At 36.2% G+C, this 19,879-nt stretch overlaps 1 long non-coding RNA gene across 1 annotated transcript in view; it reads left to right on the top strand.

The window, feature by feature from the left end:
* The first annotated feature begins 11,253 nt into the window (after positions 1 to 11,253).
* LOC103106792 (uncharacterized) overlaps positions 11,254 to 19,879 on the top strand; it is a 41,321-nt gene continuing 32,695 nt past the window's right edge. The window contains exons 1-2 of the long non-coding RNA XR_464596.3: positions 11,254 to 11,362; positions 17,039 to 17,114. This is a non-coding gene — a long non-coding RNA (uncharacterized LOC103106792). The remainder of the gene's footprint in view (positions 11,363 to 17,038; positions 17,115 to 19,879) is intronic.

The following is a 19,879-nucleotide window of genomic DNA, read 5'->3' on the forward strand; positions in this document are numbered from 1 at the left end:
CTCCAAAACCAGTAATAATTTTATCTTTTTAACTTGTAAAGATATTTTATTTTACTAATTATATTTCCATGTAAGTGAGAAACAGTTTTAGAGATAATAGGTTGTTTGTAGAAGAGAGTGAGGTAGAGAGGAGATACAACTTTCTCTCCCTAACCTCTAAAGAGTTTATTTTATATAGAATTTAGACAAAGATTAAACCACATGTACACATTTAAACAAATTCCTAGTAACCTCCCTGGAGAGTTACTGGGTCATGGGAATATATATCTCTAATTACATAAAGTTAAATTAAAACAGTATAATAATAAGTTTCCTGAATAATACAATAAAGATAGCCTCAACAGGTTTAAGCTAATTGAAAAGAAAGTGCCTCCTTATATAACAGAATTATAAGATTAAAGGCTTCCATGGACAAAGCCATCTTTGATCACTCCTTTTGATCACAGAATATCAGAATCATAGAATGTGAAAATTTCTGGGAACATCAACAGCCATCTAACCAATTTATACACAAAGGTATCCCACTCTTGCATATTAGCATAGTGACTGACCAACCACTGTCTACTAGGAGATCTTCAAGGAGGGGAGATCCAGCACCTTTCTAGACAGTTCATTCTACTTTTGGACAACTCTAATTAGTAGGATTTTTTTTTTATTTTGTTTTGTTTTCCTGACAGCAAGCCCAAGTTTGCCTCTTTGCAGTATCTATGTATTGCTTATGGTTCTGCCCTCTTGGATCAGATAAAACAAATTTAATTACTCCTCTATACACAGCCCTTCAAAAACTGGAAGAACCTTATTATATCTCCAGTGAATCATCTCTAGGCTAAAAATCACTAGTTGTTTCTTTTTCCTTTTTTTTAAATCTCTTATCTTCTGTCTAAATGCTAGTTATTATCATTATCATCACAAAAGAAAGGGGAAAGTGGATTGTAGGAGAAAAATCTATCCTTCTATGCTTTGGCAGGCCTTCTGTGCAGGAATGAGGGTACCAAAAAAATGGAGGGCTGTGACTGTGCTCCATGTCCTCTCAAGAGGGAAAATGTTGGCCCCTATTCCTGAATAACCAGAAGGAGAGAACTAAGACACACTATAAATTCCCACATTCAGTTTCTGGATATCACCGGCTGATTGTCTGTTCTCATTTCACAGACTACTCTGGATCTCACACTACTATCTTAGAAGTTAAAACAGTGTTGACAAACTAGTGAATTCAGAAAAGGGCAACAGTGAGAGACTGAACAAGAATAATTGACTAATAAAAATGTCCTGATCTCTCATGTGAGCTTTCAATCTAGGAATGGAAATTTAATGTGAGGGAAACAAACTGACAAAACTGGAGAGAGCAGAACATCTACACTTAAAATTCACAAGTCTATGCTGTGTTGGGTACTAGTAAAAAAAAAATTGACAAGAGGAAAACAGATTTTTAAAATAGCACAGTTCCATCCTTTATTGTTAGAAAACTCCTAAGTCAATGCAATGCTAAAAATCATTTCAGGAATGCCAAAAAAAAAAATTCAAAACAGTAGTATTGTACCACAGCGGATGCTGGCACACACAGCACGCCCATTTAACACAAAGATATTGGCAAGTATACTAGCAGAAACACTAAAATTAGGCAGATGCTCTCAAAGTTTCACAGTTTCCAGTGGCTTCCCTTATGGACTCTAGACTATCTGTAGCACTATACATATTATTACAGAACTCTAGCTATTTCTGGTTGAAAACCCATCTCATTAACCACCTGCTGTTCTTCCCCTGTACTTAACCTGTTAATCAAAACCACCACCTGGTACATATATTTAATCTATTATGACGTATAATTGTGCATGTAGCCTTCATGTTTTATCTTACTACTCCAGAGTACTTTATCTTTGAGTAGATATTTACAGTGCATACAACTAATTTAAAGGTCAAAAAGCTTCAAATTTTTCCCTTTACAGATTCATAGAAATAGAAGTTCTACTCTAGAAGGGAAGAGAAAGAATTTTTTAAAAAAATTATCATGTTCTAAGGACTTTACAAAAATTATCTCATTTCATCCTCACAACATTACTGTGAGGCAGATGAAATTATTATTCCCATTTTACAGTTGAGGAAACTGGAGTAATCAAATTAAGTGACTTGTCCTGTATCCCACAGCCAGTCTAAGTCTAGATTTGAACTCAAAACTTCCTGATTCCAAGCCCAGGACACTGTCTACTTTGCTCCTTAGCTGGTAGTAAGAGGGACTTACCTACATTTTCCTTCTTCACTGAATACTTTTTGATATGATAAAATAATTATGGAATCAATTTAGTTCATAAAAATATTAAGCACAAGATTCTGGGGCTATAAAAAAAATGAAACCCTGTCTTGCTGCCATCAAGCAGTCCACCTGCTGTCCTGCCCAGGAGGTGAAAATCAAAGCTGGACATTGGAATACTACTGCCTTTGTTGCTGAGTCAGTTACCATATCAACAGTGCTTACAGTGATGCCCCAGTACTTTGTCCATTGCCATTCATCCACTTGGCTTTCATCCAGGACCAGAACCTCAATTGTATCCTCCCTCTCCTGACTCCCTCCTCTACTCTCATGCATGAAGAAAAATATCCAATTCACATCATTACTTACCTGGAGCCTGTAGAGTGACTCTCTGCTTAGAATGGAAGGATGTGACAACTACTGTCCTTCAGTTAGCAAACTTGCATCCTCTCAGAATCCCCAAGATAAGTTTGTTGGCCAGGTTGCAAACTTTCTTTCTTTGCTATGACATCTCCATCCATCTCAGTCTTGCCTCCTTCTGAATGCCAATCTTGCTCTGATTTACCCTTTTATTATGTCCTGTATAAAATTGTCCTATAAACAAAATATCCTTAGTTTTAAGAACTCTTTCTCTAACACTCTTTCCATCTTCTTGCACTCAAAGGAACCTATCCAATCAAAAGGTAATATATTCCTGGCTATCCTCTCCATTTCTGGATTTACTTTTTCTCTTTTCCTATTTCCCCTTACCTAATTAAGGGAGCCACGCACTCCTTATTCTTCATGGTCACTTTGGGAGAATTCTGATATTGTCATTACTCAGCATCCTCTTCCTTTTAAGTTTGATCCTCTTATCTTTTTAATCTATATTCTAGTACCCATTATTTGTTGGCCCTTTAGTATTTTCTCCTCCTTTCTCAAGTTCAGTACTTTGCCCATAGTTTTCTCTGTCTCTTCTCTATAATATCAACACATTTTCTTTCATATTCATTGATTTCTTCAAGTCTCAAGACTTGAATCTTTTGTCTATATCTGCCACAGGCAAAGATGGTCACCTCTTTGATCTTGTGTTCACCTACAAGTTCACTCTCTCAATGATGATCCCTGCTAAAATTCCTCTCTCTTATTGCACCTTCTATCCTCCCACATACTCTAAACCTTTTTTCTGCATCCTTACCAGGACCTCCAGTCATTCTACCCTTCCTTTTGTCCCAGTATGGTTCTAACTTCATTTTCCTCCCTTCAAAATCTTTACTTAACAGTTAAGAATTTCAGTTTTATTCTGTCTTTTACTCATAAATGCCTCTCATTGTCCATCTCTTTCCATATCTCAATCCAGGATTTTTGTTGTTGGATAGTGTTCAAAGAAGTTACTCAAACATGTAGGCAAAGTCTACCACAAATTATTTTTTAATCTTATGTGCTAATCTTTTTTTTTAATTTAATTTTTTTTTGGTTACAATAATCACTTTATTTCCCTCCCTCCCCTCCACCCACTCTTCCCGAAGCCGATGCACAATTTCATTGGGTATTACTTGTGTCCTTGATCAGAACCTATTTCCATGTTGTTGTTTGCACTAGGATATTCATTTAGAGTCTACATCCCCAACCACATCCCTTAGACCCATGTATTCAAGAAGTTGTTTTTCTTCAGTGTTTTTACTCCCACAGTATTTCCTCTAAACTTGGATACTGATTTTTCTCATAGATTCATCCAAGTTGTTCAGGATCATTGCATTGGACTAATGGAGAAGTCCATTACATTTGATTGTACCACAGTGTATCAGTCTCTGTGTACAATATTTTCTTGGTTCTGCTCCTCTCACTCTGCATCAATTCCTGGAGGATGTTCCAGTCCCCATGGAATTCCTCCACTTTATTATTCCTTTGAGCACAATAGTATTACATCACCAACAGATACCACAATTTGTTCAGCCATTCCCCAATTGAAGGGCATCCCCTCATTTTCCAATTTTTGGCCACCACAATGAGTGCCGCTATGAATATTCTTGTACAAGTCTTTGTGTCCATTATCTCTTTGGGGTACAAACCCAGCAGTGCTATGGCTGGATCTAAGGGCAGACAGTCTTTTATCGCCCTTTGGGCATAGTTCCAAATTGCCCTCCAGAATGGTTGAATCAATTCACAACACCACCAGCAATGAATTAATGTCCCTACTTTGCCACATCCCCTCCAGAATTCATTACTTTCCTTTGCTGTCAGGTTAGCCAATCTGCTAGGTGTGAGGTGGTACCTCAGAGTTGTTTTGTTTTGCATTTCTCTGATTATAAGAGATTTAGAACACTTCTTCATGAGCTTATTAATAGTTTTGATTTCTTTAACTGAAAATTGCCTATTCATGTCCCTTGCCCATTTATCAGTTGGAGAATGACTAGATTTTTTGTACAATTGGTTTAACTCTTTATAAATGTGAGTAAATAGACCTCTGCAAGAGCTTTTTGCAATGAAGATTGTTTCCCAATTAGTTGCTTCCCTTCTAATTTTGGATTCATTAGTTTTGTTTGTACAAAATTTTTAATTTGATGTAATCAAAATTATTGATTTTACATTTTGTGATTTTTTTCTAGCTCTTGCTTGTTTCTAAAGTCTTTCCTTTCCCAAAGATCTGACAACTATACTCTTCTGTGTTTACCTAATTTGCTTATAGTTTCCTCCTTTATATTCAGGTCATTCACCCATTCTGAGTTTATCTTGGTGTAGGGTGTGAGATGTTGATCCAAACCTAATCTCTCCCATACTGTCTTCCAATTTTCCCAGTGGTTTTTAATAAATAGTGGGTTTTGGTGTGAAAAACTGGGATCTTTGGGATGATCATAGACTGTCTTGCTGAGGTCATTTACCCCTAGTATATTCCACTTTCTGTCTCTTAGCCAGTACCCTTTTTTTTTTTATGACCACTGCTTTATAGTATATATTGAGATCTGGTACTGCAAGTCCTTCTTCCTTTGCATTTTTTTTTCATGATTTCCCTGGATATCCTTGATCTTTTGTTCTTCCAAATGAATTTAGTTATTTTTTTTTCTAATTCAGGAAAATAGTTTTTGGTAGTTCAATGGGTATGGCACTAAATAAGTAAATTAATTTGGGCAGGATTGTCATTTTTATTATGTTACCTCATCCTACCCATGAGCAATCAATGTTTTTCCAATTGTTTAGATCTAGTTTTAGCTGTGTGGAAAGTGTTTTGTAGTTGTGGTAATATAGTTCCTGTGTTTTTCTTGACAAATAGATTCCTAAGTATTTTATATTGTCTAGGGTGATTTTAAATGGAATTTCACTTTCTTCTTCTTGCTGCTGAAATGGGTTGCAGATATATAGAAATGCCGATGTCTTATGTGGGTTTATTTTGTATCCTGCAACTTTGCTAAAGTTATTGATTATTTCGACTAGCTTTTTGGTTGATTCTCTAGGATTCTTTTAGTAGACCATCATATCATCTGCAAAGAATGATAGCTTGGTCTCCTCATTGCCAATTTTAATACCTTCAATTTCTTTTTCTTCTCTAATTGCTATTGTTAGTGTTTCTAGTACAATGTTAAATAATAGAGGTGATAATGGGCATCCATGTTTCATTCCTGATCTTATTGGGATGGCTTATAGTTTATCCCTATTGCAGATGATGTTTGCTGATGGTTTTAGATATATAATGTTTATTATTTTTAGGAAAGGTCCTTCTATTCCTATATTTTCTAGTGTTTTCAATAGGAATGGGTATTGTATGTTATCAAAGGCTTTTTCTGCATCTATTGAGATAATCATGTGATTTTTGTCAGTTTGCTTGTTAATATGGTCAATTATGAGTATGGTTTTCTTAATATTGAACCATCCTTACATTCCTGGTATGAATCCTACCTGGTCATAGTGAATAACCCTTGTAATGATTTGCTGGAGTCTTTTTGCTAGTATCCTATTTAAGATTTTTGCATCTGTTCATTAGGGAGATTGGTCTATAGTTTGCTTTCTCTGTTTTTGACCTACCTGGTTTTGGGATTAGTGCAATATTTGTGTCATAAAAGGAATTTAGTAGAACCCCTTCTTTGCTTATTCTGTCAAATAGTTTGTATAATATTGGGATTACATGTTCTTTGAATGTTTGATAGAATCCATCAGGACCTGGGGATTTTTTCTTAAGGAGTTCTTTGATTGCTTTTTCAATTTATTTTTCTGATATGGGGTTGTTTAGGTAATCTATTTCTTCCTCTGTTAGTCTAGGCAATTTATATTTTCGTAAGTATTCATCCATATTACCCAGATTGCCATATTTGTTGCCATATAATTGGGAATAATAATTTTTAATGATTGCCTTAATTTCCTCTTCATTAGAGGTGAAGTATCCCTTTTCATCTTGGATACTGTCAATTTGGTTTTCTTCTTTATTTTTTAATTAGACTGATCAGTACTTTGTCTATTTTATTTGATATTTTTCAAAGTACCAGCTTCTAGTCTTATTTGTTAAATCAATAGTTCTTTGACTTTCAATTTTATTAATTTCTCTGTTGATTTTTAGGATCTCTAATTTAGTCTTCATCTGAGGATTTTTAATTTGTTCACTTTTTAGTTTTTTAATTTGCAGACCCAATTAATTGTCTTCTGCCCTCCCTAATTTGTTAATATATGAACTCAAGAATATAAATTTCCCCCTGAGTACTGCTTTGTCTGCATCCCATAGGTTTTGAAAGGATGTCTCATCATTATCATTTCCTTCAATGATATTATTAATTGTTTCTACGATTTGTTCTTTGACTAACCGGTTTTGGAGAATCATATTATTTAATTTCCAATAAATTTTTTATTTACCTCTCTATTTATCCTTGCTAATTATTATTTTCATTGCATTGTGATCTGAGAAGGTTGCATTTATTATTTCTGCTCTTTTGCACTTGTTCACAATAGTTTTATGCCCTAATACATGGTCAATTTTTGTGAATATACCATGTGCTGCTGAAAAGAAGGCGTATTCCTTTTTGTCCTTATTTATTTTTCTTCACATATCTACTAACTCTAATTTTTCCAAGATTTCATTCACTTCTCTTACCTTTTTCTTATTTATTTTTTTGTTTGATTTATCTAGTTCAAACAGAGGAAGATTCAGGTCTCCCACTAGTATAGTTTTTCTATCTATTTCATCCTTGAGCTCCACTAGTTTCTCCTTTAGAAATTTGGATGCTATGCTATTTGGTGCATACATGTTGAGTACTGATATTTCCTCATTGTCTATAATGCCTTTTATTCGGATGTAATAACCTTCCTTTTAATCCCTTTTAATCAAATCTATTTTTACTTTCACATTGTCAGATATCATGATTGAGATTCCTGCCTTCTTTTTATCAGTTGATGTCCAATAGATTTGGCTCCATCCTCTTACTTTGAACCTATGAGTATATACCTTCCTCATGTCTGTTTCTTGTAGATAACACATGAGAGGGTTTTGGATTCTAATCTTCTCTGCTGTTTGCTTGCCTTTTATGGGTGAATTCATTCCATTCACATTCAGAGTTATGATTACCAGCTGTGTATTTCCCAGCATTTTGATTTCTACTCTTAGTCCTGCCTATTCTTCTTTCACTATTTCCTTCTTCACCAATGTTTGTTTTAAATCAGTCTCCCTAGTCCCCATCCCTATTTTACTTCCCTTTCTACATCCCTCCCTTCTTATTCTCCCCCTTATTTTGTTTGCAGTCTTTTTAAAACTATCCCTTCATCCTCTCCCTCCCTTATACTGCTTCCCTCCCCACCAGTCCATTTGTTACCCTTCTGCTCTCTGCCCCAATGGATTGGATTGTTCTTCCCTCTTTGGGTCAATTTCAATACACATAAGAGTTGAGTATTTCCTATCTCCAACCACTTTACCCTTTCTGTGTACTGATGTCCTCCCCCCCTCCTGCCATGAACTTCTTTGTGACATATAAATTTACCCCCTTTTGTTTCTTTTTCCCATTTCTTTTAGTATATATATTGTGATGACTAAAATAGTTGGTTTCATAATCTGTGGCAAATAAAAGAGTGGTTGGCTTAAATTGTGACCGCAGAAAATATGGTTTCAAGACAGTGTTTTATTTTCAATCAAATATAAGGTGGTCACCAGGGGAAAATTCCCAAATATTAAATATATCCAAGTCAGCCGCGTTTTATAGAGATTTTAATTAATACAAATGAGGAATTAATGAAAGAGAGAGAGAGAGAGAGAGAGAGAGAGAGAGAGAGAGAGAGAGAGAGAGAGAGAGAGAGAGAGAGAGAGAGAGAGAGAGAGAGAGAGAGAGAAAGGAAATAATGAGAAAAAGGGCTAGACCAGCCTAGGCCAGCATGAGCCAGCCTAGGCTGAAAACCCTCAGAGAGAGATCAGTCAGTCTTTTATCCACTCACCACAAGATTTGTCCAAGCAAGATTCTAGTGTTCAGAGAGACACCAGCTGCCTCCTCCAATTCAGCTTTTCCCAGCTGAATCTCCCGAGACCTCCTTTTTGACCTCCTTTTAAAGGGAATTCTCTCCTATGTCACCTCCCCTAAATTCCCACATCTACCAATCACAGTAGACATTTTTCCAAAGGACAGACCATTCTTAATTCACACCTGAGTAGATTTAAACTTTTGATTAAGTTCACACCTGGAAAAACCTCTGAGTAAGTTCTCACCTCTTTGCTCCTTGTAAATTCACAAGTTGCCTAAACTTTATAGGTGCTTAGCACCCTTTTGTATTAGATCTAAAAATAGGCACAGCTTTCATTGTTCAGCAAGGAGTTTCTTCCTCTAAAGCATGTTTAAATAGGGGTGGAGTAGAGGTCTCACATTCCTGATCTAAGTTCCTTCATTGTTTAAAATGGGGAATGGTCATAACCAAATCTTATGAAGTAGAGTCTGAGAATTTTTAAGATTCACTATATATATATATATATATATATATATATATATATATATATATATATATATATATACACATGCATATGCATTTATGAATACATATATCTATATGTTTATTTATGTCTTGTTATTTCATCCTATACAGTTTGTCACTGTTCCCCCTAAGTATAATTCTTCTAGCTGCCCAGGTGATAACAAGAGATTTTTTTTAGTTTTTTTTTTAGTTTTTAAAACATTATTTTATTTGGTCATTTTCATACATTACTCATTGGAAACAGGTTATTTTCTCCCCCCCCCCCCCCGCTACCCCTCCCCTAGCCGACGCAGGATTCGTCTGGGTATCACATTTGTTCTTGCTCTGAACCCATTTCCTTGTTGTTGGTATTTGCATTAAGGTGCTCATTTAGCGTCTCTCCTCAGACATGTCCCCTCAACCTCTGTAGTCAAGCAGTTGGTTTTCCTCAGTGTTTTTACTCCCTCAGTTTGTCCTCTGCTTGAGGATAGTTGTTTATTTTTTTCCCCTTGTAGATCCCTGCAGATTGTTCAGGGACATTGTAAAGCCATTAATGGAGAAGTCCATTACGTTCTCTGATAACAAGAGTTTTTAAGAGTTACCAATGACCTCTTTTCTTATAGGGATACATATCATTTTAACTTTTTGAGACTCTTAAAAAAGTTTGTTTGTTTTTTGTTGTTTTTCTCCCCTCTTTTTAAATTACCTTTTGATGATTCTCTTTAGTTCTGTGCTTGGACATCAAATTTTCTGTTCAGATCTGGTCTTTTCTTTACAAATTCTTGGAATTCTTCTATTTTGTTGAATGACCATACATTCCCCTGTAAGAATATATTCAGTTTTGCTGGGTAGTTGATTCTTGGTTGTAGACCTAGTTCCTTTGCTTTCCGGAATATCATATTCCATGCCTTTCGGTCCTTCGGTGTAGATGCAGCCAGATCTTGCGTTATCCTCACTGTGTTTCCATGGTATCTGAATGACTTCTTCTTAGCAGCTGGTAATATTTTTTCTTGGGTCTGATTGTTCTTGAATTTGGCTATAAGATTCCTGGGTATTGTCAGTTGGGGATTAAGTATAGGAGGTGATCTCTGGATTCTTGCAATCTCTATTTTTCCCTCTTGTTCTAGAATATTATGGCAGTTTTCTTGAATAATTTCCTGTAGTATTATGTCGAGGCTTTTTCTTTTGTCATGGTCTTCTGGTAGACCAATGATTCTTAAATTGTCTCTCCTTGAACAATTTTCTAAATCTTCTCTTTTGTGAATGAGATGCTTCATATTTTCCTCATTCATTCTTTTGATTTTGTTTTATAGTGTCCTACTGACTTGTGAGGTCACTTAATTCTAGTTGTTGTATTCTGGTTCTTAAAGACTGGATTTCATCCCTGGCTTTTTGGTCATCCTTCTTCTGGTCTGATTTTCTTTGGAGGTCATTTTTCATTCTCTTTACCTTATCTCCTTTTCCGCATCTTTCATCTTGTTTGCCTCATCTTTCATCTCCTTTGCCTCATTTTGAAGCTGGTTGATTTTGTCTTTCAAGACACTATTTTCTGTTTCCAGATGACTTATCTTAGTTTTTAAGTTCTTTTCCCAATTTTCTTCAGCCTCTCTTAATTGTGTTTTGAATTGCATTTTGATTTTTTCCAAAGCCTATATCCAATTCGCTGGGATTTCTGATTTTTCCTTTGCTGATCCTTCCCCCTCTCTTTCATTTCCTCTTTACTTGTTACCTGTGCAGAAGCTGTCTATTGCAATTTCTTTCTTCTTTTTCTGTTGTTTGCTCACATTTACCCCTTCTTTACTCCCTGTATTTGTGTGTGCTCTTGTTTCTCTCATTTTTTTGGTTCTGGGGTTTTCTGTCAGCCTCCCCTCTTGGAGCTTTGGCAGAAGATCTCTCCATGCAGTCTGTGGTGTAGGGGTGTTGTAGTTTTAGCTTCCCTGTCCTCTGGAAGCTTTTGATTGGATAAAGTCAAAAGTATTAAGTTCAGCTGGCTTGGGCTGGATATGCTCTGAAGCCAAAACCCTCTGGAAGGCTGGAACAATATGGAGGGTCTCAGCCTCTGTGACTAGGCTGCCTATTCTGTGCTCCCTCTCCACCTCTTTCCCCACCTCCTGTGCTCAATGCTCTGGGCCTGGCACAGTCCTGTCCGCAAGGTACACCCTCCAGACTAGCACCTTTGCCCACCCAGATGTTCCTGCTGCCGCTGGAGGCTTACCGCTCTAGGTGTGTGTGTGGGGAGGGGTACTAGGACCTTCCTTCTGCCTTCCCGTTAAATCCAAATGTTCTCGAATTCCGGCTTTTGGGAAGCGTACCTTTTGGATTGCATCCATCAGGAGGTTTCCTTGGCTCTGTCTTGTTGTTAGGTTTGATTTTTAGTCCCTTGCTAGCATTTAGTTTGTAATTGGAAAGGAAGGTTATTTAGAGTTCTGAACTTTTGCTGCTTCTATACCGCCATCTTGACTCCACCACTTCTCATGTGCTAATCTTGAGTGGGTTCTCAATGCTACATGGCAGCCCATTACTCTCATCTGAATGATTTATTATATTCCTAAAGCTATTATTCCAACCTCACTTTCTCTTGTGGGTAAAACAAAACCCCAAAAACTTTATTATATCATTTGGAAAATCTTATCATTACATTGTTTGAAGTTAACCTCATGTTGTTAAAAATTGTTTAACCCAAAGCTTACTGACCTAAGGATGTTAGAAATTGAAAGAAATACCTAAACTTTGTCCAACTCTTGTTTTGTAGCCACCCAGGTCTCAGATCCATACAAAACACTAGTGTTTTTAAACTTGTATTTTTGTTTTGTCTATGTTTTAATGATTGTTTATACTTAAATTCTAATGTACATCTCAACACACTGGCTACTGCTGCAGTTCTTGTGCTTGTACCCTTAATTGAACACTAAATAATGTGAAGTTTAATAGAGATTCAAGGGAGCAATATCTTTTTCTGTCTCTTTTCTCTACTGAACCAACTTAAAATTATTTTTAAAAACCTTTTAAGATTTTAGAGTTTGTTCCAAAACAACACTCTTTCAAATGATTTATTTAACCTTGATCCCTTCCTTCTCCTTGCATTTTATTTTAACAATAGAGGATTAATCTGTTTGAGTTGCCTCTTTTTCCTATTTTCACCTTAATTTTATATCTCAAATCCCATCAAATTAAACTTCCCTCCACCCATTTTCCTTTTCCTTTCAATTTCCTTGTCCTTTAAATGATCTCCTCTAATATTCAACCTTTTTTATTCCTTTCCCAAATAACTAAAAAACATGTCCAGTTCTCTTCCATCCCAGGAAAAACAAAACTGAGCAAAATGACTTACCCTGACCCCGCCAGACCTCAAAATTATCATATTCTTTATATGTTCCTCCTCTCTTTCATAGCAAAGCTCCTTGAAAAAGCTGTCCATACTTATTGCTTCAATTACCTCATTTATCATTTACTTTTTGGTCTCTCATATTGTCAATTCCAACCTTACCATTTAATTGAAACTAATCTGGAATGTTACCAAACATTTACTAATGCCTAGAGGCATTGGATTTATCTCAGTATTCATTCTTCCTGATTCCTTTGGAGTTTTTCATATTTCTGGAGGTCTGTGCCCTCCTCCTCCTTCATACTTTCTCTTCCTTGAGTTTTGACACACTGACCTCCTCTGATTCTTCTTCTATGCTTTTTGCAACTCCTTTTCTGGATCATCATCCTTGTCCCATTGACTATTTGTGAGTGTACCACAGGGCTCAGTCTTGTGTTCCTCCACTTCCTCCTATAGTCTTTCTTCTGTAAAATTAAAAATGAAATATAAAATAATAAAATTATTATATTTTATGAGGTTTATTAAATAATCATTAGAAATCAAGGAATAAATAGGATACAAAATAAAAACCACATGCCCATGGCTGATTAGCCATTTCAAAATCCCCATCTTACCACCATCACCGCTTCCTACAAGCCAAAGAGGGTGAGGGATGTGAGTTACCGCCAGTTAAATACCAATAACGTGATCTCTACAATATGGAGATGCAGGAGAGATTATAGGGAAATTTGGGAAATACCAAGGACTTCTGGGGAATTAAGTTAAAGGTTCAAAATCTCCTTTTATACACTTTTTTAGGTCTAAGTAGTTCCCATGAGCTTAATTATCATCTCTGAGGAAGATACTTAAATCTATATATCTACCCATTCCCTTTCTCTTGAAGTTTTTAGTTCCCCCTCACCAACAACCTCTACAGTACCTCTACATGGATGTCCTATGGGTATATCAAATCCCACTATTTGAAGAGTGTCTACCTTTTCTCTTAAACTTGTATTCCTCTTTCCAACTTTCATATTTCTAGCAAGGATGTCACAGTCCTTCCACATATCCAGGTTTACAAACTCAGCATCACATGTGACTATTCAATTTCGCTCATTCCACATATCTGTTCACTTGACAAGTCTTATCAATTCTACCTCCACAACCCACCCACTCAATATCCTTTATTCAGGCCTTTCTCACTTCTTATCAGGCTATTGCCATAGCATCATAATTGATTTCTCTGCTTCCAGACTCTTACCTCTCCAATCCACTTCCCACATTTATGCCATATTGATTTTCCTACAGCATAGATTTGACCACTTGGCTCCTCTGCTAGAACAGCTTCATTGGATTCCTATTGTTGTTGTTCATTCTTCCTTTTCAAAAAGGACCAATGACTGATTAGTCCAGTAAGAGTTTGGAAGGCACTACCACAGACTGAGCATGAGTAATCCATTAGAACTTTAAGGGCCAGAGTTGCTCTGGATTTGCACAGCTCATGTTTCTTTTGTACTTCTATGATTTTCCTTTGCTCAAGGAGTATAGGACCATCTTTTTTGTTATCATTTTTTATGTATAACAATATGTAGCATAATAATAATATATTATTTATTATAAATATGTAATAAATTAGAATAAATATGCTTATCCAAGAGAAACAAATTCAAAATTAGCTTTGTCTAAGAATATATGTCTCATTTCTCCCCCTTTCCTCCTCCTTTTCACCTTCCATAAGGTAGGTAACATGATAATCGTTATACATATATTATTATATAATACACATTTCCCAGTGTGAATTTCAAAACTACTCAACCCTATTCAGACCATTCTTTAGAAGATAGGATTTAGTTATTTCCTGATCAATAACAATAGAGATACTTGGAATAACAGAATCAGGTCTTGGAAACTACAATCTCCACCCTACTCAGGGTAACAAGATTAGGAAGGGCTGCAGCAAAACTCAAGATTTAATTATTTGAGAATATGGCCTTCAACAGAGATGTGCAAAAAGGACAGACCTCTGGGTGGTCCTAGGTCAAGCTAGAGCCACCATTGGCACATGTGAGACAGAGGAAGTGAGGTAGAGGACAGCTCAGGAGTTCTCGTGACTTCCTGTGAGGAGAGAGAGAGATGGTTGGAACCTGGTGCTTGGAGTTGGAGGAGCCCACAGACTGTTTTTTCCATTTTGGTCACGTAAGTGATAGGGACTGATCTCTTTCTTTGCCTTGACTATCCAGGGCCTTGGGCCCGCTTTGGCTCAGCCTAAGCAGAGTGGGTACTTAAGCCCTATTTCCTTCTCTCCCCTTTCCCTCTCCCTTTCTCTCCCTCTAATACTTTCTTCCTCCTGTTTGTAATTAAAACACCATAAAAGTTGGCAGCTGACTTGAGTGTTTCATTTAGGAATTACATAGCTGAATTCCTTGGCGACCTTAAATAAATCTATATCAGTGTTTTGTAAAAAATAGACTTGAATACAGGACTACAATGCCCATGAGCCTTTGCTCTACTCCCCCAGAATGCCTTGTAATCTCACTTGGGCCGAGATCGAGAAGGTATTTAAGCTGATTCAAAGGCTTTTGAGGGCTCTTGGCTCTTGGACTTCCGTTTTGAGGCAGGCATGGCTTTTTTTCATAATGTAGGTGAGGTTGTGTCTAGGCCACTCTATGGCCTGGACACGTGTTTCTTATCCTGTATTTTCTTTAATCCTTAATCTTCAATAAACCTCTAAAAATATAATACTCCTTGCAGAGAGAAACTAATTTCTACCTGCCTCAGTCTCCCCGTCTCCCCTAAATTTTAATCTTTACACTTTTAAGGTGATTTCCTTATCACACCAGTCTGTCATATTATAAAACAAGAAACATATTGCTTACACTATAGAAAAATTAATAGAGGGAATAAAATGAACACACATTTGGACTAAGGGTTACATAGTGAGCCCATCAGATTTAAATTTGCTGCAATAAAGTTTGAATGCTTAGCAGTTCAATTTTGGAAAGGACCTCAGGAAGGTTTCCTATGACTTCAAGGATAAAATACTAAAACATTTTCCATACATATTGTAAGAGGGGAAAAGGGGTTAATTTATAAAAAGGTTGGACTGAATTATTTAAGAATATGGTTCCAAGGAATTTAATTTAGTCCAAAGAGATTTATTTACAATTTATTTACAACATATAGAAAGAGTGATGTAAGAAATTAGAGAGGATAGGGTAAGATATCTAGCCAAAGCACTAAGTAATTTACTCCAAGCCTCTGGCTAACCTGGGCAGGGAGAGTTAGTACTTTGCCAGAGAGGCCTTGGCAAAGCCAAGGACCTGGGAATGTCTCTCTCAAGAGGTAGATCTCTCCTGAGGCTAGTCTCTTCAGAAAATCCAGGAAAGGAGTCAGCTTTTTCCATCAAAACGTGACAGTCCAAAGGTAGAGATTCAAGGACCGTCTCACCAGGAAAGGTCTCAGGTCCAGTCAGCAGATTCTTCCCCAGCCTCCAACCTGAACTCTGAACTCCAGAAGAAGACAACATTCAAGTTGAACTCCACTCAGGAAGTTGTAACTCCCTTTTAAAGACACTTTCTTTTGCGTCACTTCCTGGGCATTCCCCTAATTTTATGTCTACTAATTACAGTTGAAGCTTTGTTTAGGACCACCCATAGTACAGTCAGTTTGATTCTGATTCATCACCCACTATTGCACATGTGGGTCACAGACCTCCCCCACTTAATGATTAAGTAGGATGTTTACACTTTTGGCGATTAAATCTAAAAATTGGGCAGGGGAGTTAATTTAACTTTCACAATGGGGGGAGAGTTAAATTTAATCTTCACAATATGAAGCAACAACTCCATTAATTGCCTTTTTACAAGCTGCTCTCTATTCATTAAATGTTCTCTCCCATCTCCTCTTCCTCTTGGAATCCCTCATTTCCTACAGGATTCAGCTCAAATAATACTGGTAGGAGGCATTCCCTTCATAGTACCTCCCAGAATTATTAGAGCTCAAAAATATCTTTTTTACTTATCAATGTATATTTTGTCTTTCAATGCAGACCTACACTGAATAGAATGTAAGTTTCCTAAGAAAAGGAATTACTTGAATTTTGTTCTTTGCATAAAGAATAGAACAAAGCCTTGAACATAGACAGATAAGTAATAAATCTGTTGAACTGAACTGAATTTGCTTTAATTTTACTGGAAGAAAAAGAGAAGTTTAAAGACTGTTGGGAAGGGGAGGTTTTTTCAATCATTTAACAAGTATGTGGAAAACCCAGCACTTTTCTAAGCAGTGTGGGAAATTCAAGGGAAGCATAAGTTCACACAATAAGAAAAGAAAATGATAGTGAAAATGGATTCCCTAGTAACTTAGTGAATTCCCCTTTCTGGTAATATTTAAATATAAGAATTTTCAATCAATGGAAGATTTAAGGATTCACAGAATAGTAACTTAAGATTTGTACTGGATCTGAAGGATCATCTAACCCAAATCTTCTCATTTTACTAAGGTGAAAGTGAGGTCTAAAGCTTCACTGACACTTGTATAAGGTCACAGTACAAATGACCCAGGAAGAAAATAAAATCTTCTGTTCTCACTTTTAGGGCTTTTTTCCTGAGTCATGTTTAGTCAATGGAATAATTCATTGGACCTCTTGGGAGTCAGGTACCACAACTAATGGTAAGCATGACACTTCTAATTTGATTCTAATTACAACTTCTAATGGAAGGCAAATAAATTTCATACCTTTCATCATACACCCTCACCTTGTGAGTCTAACTCTCATGTTTCAGTAGGTATGGTGGGAAAGATGGTTATAAAAGTCAATGATTAAAACAAAAGTTTTTAATGTTAACAAAAAATACATCAGAAGTGAAGTTAAAGTCAACAATAAAATCAAGGAGGAAAAAATTGCCTTTATTAACAAAAATTGTGAGTCCATGTGATACTTTTCATGCAATGTTTAGTAATCCATTATAATTTTTATCTAAATGTTTGGGAAAAAAAAAAAAAGCAATTACTTGCCCAGATCAACCCCAGAAAGAAATTTGGAGCTACTGACACTTGTGGATATTATATAATTTCATGAAATCAATCAGGGTATAAATATATTGATTAGATAAGAATATCCATTTCTTAAAGCTAGTTCTTGGACCCTCAACCTCATACTACATAACTTTCTTAAACAAAAAGATCAGAGTTTTATCATGAATGACATTTTAAAGTGGACAGAACAATGTACTTGCAAATATAATGTAGGGTAAGGAGACAACATGACCCAGAAGGACTCATCCATTTTTTATTTCTCTGATAACTCCCTGAGCATACCCATGAATTCCCCAAAGCTAGACAAGGTCAGGATAAACTATTAGCCTTTTTCTCAAACTTTTTGAAGAAATATGAACCAGCAGCTATTTCATGAAGTTGACAAACCTAGAAAGTATCAGGGTGAATTACCAGGAGTCACAGAAATTAGAAATTTGCTTCCTCACTTCTGGTGTCCTGTATGTCTTTTGATAAATCAACAGATATTTGTGTGTGCATGGGAAGCTAATATTTTATCATGTATGCTTAGTGAATTAATTTGTATTGTAGATTCCCAAACTCTGTTCCATCCATCACAGCTTACAAAAATGTGAAGTGTAATGTGAATTTCTAATTCAATCACATTTGAGGGTCATTTAAGAAGAGCTGCTGCATTCACAGAGAAACCCCTAAACCTGGACAATTTTTGTTCAACATACTACAAGAACCAACACAGGAAGAAATACAAGAGAAAACTTAAAATTATTTTTATATTTTTTTGGTATATGACAAACATTTCCCAAAACACACTCCTTTAGCCATAAAACCCTTATAACAAATAAAAAATAGCTTATCAAAGCCAACAAATACTATCAGTGTATCTAATTAAGCCTGCAACATTCTGAACCTGTACTATATCACTTCCCTACCAAAAAGAGTGAAATGTTTCATAAGCTGTTCTCTCATAAGTGTTCCAAGACTATTCCCTGCATCTAATTTAATTTCTGTTGCCTTTACTAGTCATTAGGATATCGTAAATAGACAAATGGTCTTGGAACCACAACAACTCAGGAACAAATGTCACCTCAGACACATACTAGTGTGACCCCCAGACAAGTGACATAATAATGTTGCAATGATCAATGGGGCTACTAAGGCTCTAACTTGCAGAAGAGGTGTTGACCTACATTAACAGAGAGTTTTCTTACTGGAAGTCCCCTACATAAGTGAAATGATCAATTCAGTCCCTGTCCCCTTTATGTAAGGAATTATAGACATCAGATATATTGTTTTTCTGGTTAAGTTTTCTTGGTTTAGTATCAAATCCTATAAGTCTTCCGATGTTCATCTGAAGTTTTTAGATTTGTAATTTTATGTCATTCAATAATATTGAATTCTATTCACATATAATAGTTCTGTTCAATCTATTCAAGTTATAAACACTTTATTTCCAGGTCTTTCCTACTATAAAAGTGCTATATGAACACTGTGTGTGTGTGTATCTGTATGTATGTATTCATCTCTCTATTGAAATAAAGAATAGATTTGGTGTGCACCCCCTCAGAAACTGTCTATGTACATGGCCAACTGTCTCTTCATTGTCTGTTTCTAAACCTAATATTGCCTCTGCCATTTCTGACAGACGGTCTATGTATGTGGCAGGATGTTCCCCTTTTTCCTGCCTGACCTTGTCAAATTTGGACCATGCACCAAGTTTGGAACAACATTGCTTAATTGCCTGGATCAAGTCTTCCCTGCACCATTTAAGGTATGACATGAAGATTGGATTGGCGAAATCAAAATCAATTCTTTCATCTGGAGTAGGCCAACTTGTCAAAATGGTATCAGATCTAGTTTTTTTTTTCCACAAATTTCCTTTGTTCATTGGGGCTGAATACTTCTGATAATAGAAAATCAATATCCTTGTAATCAGGATCAAATATTCTGAATGCCTGTTTGAGCTCCTTATGAGCTTTAAAAGGATTGTCCACAAATTTTGGAAATCGGCATTTAATGGAATCAAGTTCTTGTGGAGTGAACTGTCTATGGACCTTAGTGTGAATAGCACCAGCATTAGTTGTTAGCTTGGTGACTTCCTTCAATGGCATATTTTCTCAGGGGCACTAGCAGCCTGGTTCTCATTATCACTGCTACCCTCATTTTCCTAAGGAGCTTCTTCTGATTGCTCATTGTCCTTGCCCATAACTAGATCTAAACCCTTTTCCTTAATGAGTTATTCAAACATTGCCTTGGTCATTTTGTCCAAGTTGTCAATGACCATAACCTTCTCTGCCTTCAGGGGAACCATGAATCTGAAAACTTTCCTCACTAGGGTTAAAGTTGGCAACACAGCCATGAATAGTACATATATTTGTGCCAGGATTTGCCATTGAACTAATTCATTTTGGAAAGGTAATTGT

Source organism: Monodelphis domestica, chromosome 3 (genome assembly GCF_027887165.1).
Source record: "Monodelphis domestica isolate mMonDom1 chromosome 3, mMonDom1.pri, whole genome shotgun sequence".
Classification (NCBI taxonomy): Eukaryota; Metazoa; Chordata; class Mammalia; order Didelphimorphia; family Didelphidae; genus Monodelphis; species Monodelphis domestica.